At 39.8% G+C, this 1,374-nt stretch overlaps 1 long non-coding RNA gene across 1 annotated transcript in view; it reads left to right on the plus strand.

Annotated features, from left to right (window-relative positions):
* LOC147818982 (uncharacterized) overlaps positions 1 to 247 on the plus strand; it is a 2,483-nt gene extending 2,236 nt beyond the window's left edge. The window contains exon 3 of the long non-coding RNA XR_015437419.1: positions 48 to 247. This is a non-coding gene — a long non-coding RNA (uncharacterized LOC147818982). The remainder of the gene's footprint in view (positions 1 to 47) is intronic.
* Positions 248 to 1,374: the final 1,127 nt, after the last annotated feature.

Here is a 1,374-nt window from a genome sequence, read left to right on the forward strand (position 1 = left end):
TCTGTCACAGGTCAGACTGGTTCTGACGTCACTCTGATGTTTTTCAGACTTGGACTCTGAAGTTATGAGGAAGTGACTCGTCCTCAGATCAAATGCTCACAGACACCAGGACTGACGAGGGAGAACGAGCAGCTGCTTCTCTCCAGATGTTTCCTCGACACATGAAGGTGGAAAGTGTCTGTAAGTCGACCTGAAGTGAGTTCAGCAGGTGAGAATCCTCCAGAGAAATCTGTACATGTCTGATGAACAGGATCACTGTGCTCACCTTGAGTTTGTTGTTTCTGGAAGCTGATTGGCTGGTTCAAAGTATTGATTGGACTTTAGTTGAACAATTTCTGTCTGAGTTAAACTCCAGTGATTTCAGAATGACTGACATGTATTGTTGTTCATGGTTACTGTGTAAAATCAGCAGCAGTTTGACTGTAACTGAGCTCTTGTTTTCAGTTATCAGTGAAAAATGTGTCTGAACTTGTTGAACAGGTTTGATCAACATGACTGAGGTGGATTTATTTTAACTGATAAAACTCTGAGTCTTCAAACAGCCATTTTACAACATTGAGACAGATTTGGTCCCTTTGTCTCAGTCCAGTCTCAGCTGTCCCAGATCCTTTCTAGATGGACCAGAACCAGTCCAGGCTGTAAGGGACTATGTGTCTGTTTAGGGCCCTCAGACATCAGAGGCCCCCAGAGGAATAGAACATGTGGAGTCTCCTTAGATTTCTCTGTTTCTTAAAGACACAAACTTAAATAAAGGTTTGGAAATGAAAAAAAAATGGACATGCTATTATTTTTAGCATCTTACAGGATCACTGTGCTCACCTTGAGTTTGTTGTTTCTAGAAGCTGATTGGCTGGTTCAAGTAATAAAAATATTCTTAATAATTTCTGTTGGGTTTAAGGACAGTGATTTGAAGATGATTCATTTAGATGTTAGTGGCTCACAGAATCAAAGGAGGTTTGATTTTAATCTTGAAGAATACGTCTCTGGAGGTCTCATTCTCATGGACACGATGTCTCAGTGACGCTTTGATGGAATTTCTTCACATTTGAAACAATCGGTCACTAGGACTCAAAGATGAACTGATTAACAACTTCATTATGACAAACTGAGGGATTAACAAATAATACTGGCACAATAGAACATTTTGACAAATAACTTGGAGGAATCCAACACATTTGGGATTTTAAATGAGAAATAAGACATTGTGGAGGTGTTATCACAAATAAAGGTGTCAGTGGGAATGAAATCCTTTTTGGGCCTCAACAAGAATGGACAAGAATATTTGTGCAATGTTAATGAGCAGAACTAATGTTTCCTGTGAAGTAAACCCTGTTGTAATGAAGCATGTTGTTGTGTTGGTGTGAAGGTGGGGGC

This window comes from Seriola lalandi, unplaced genomic scaffold (assembly GCF_002814215.2).
Source record: "Seriola lalandi dorsalis isolate HSWRI2012SDOR001 ecotype SW California unplaced genomic scaffold, Sedor1 jcf7180002054373, whole genome shotgun sequence".
In the NCBI taxonomy this organism is placed as follows: Eukaryota; Metazoa; Chordata; class Actinopteri; order Carangiformes; family Carangidae; genus Seriola; species Seriola lalandi.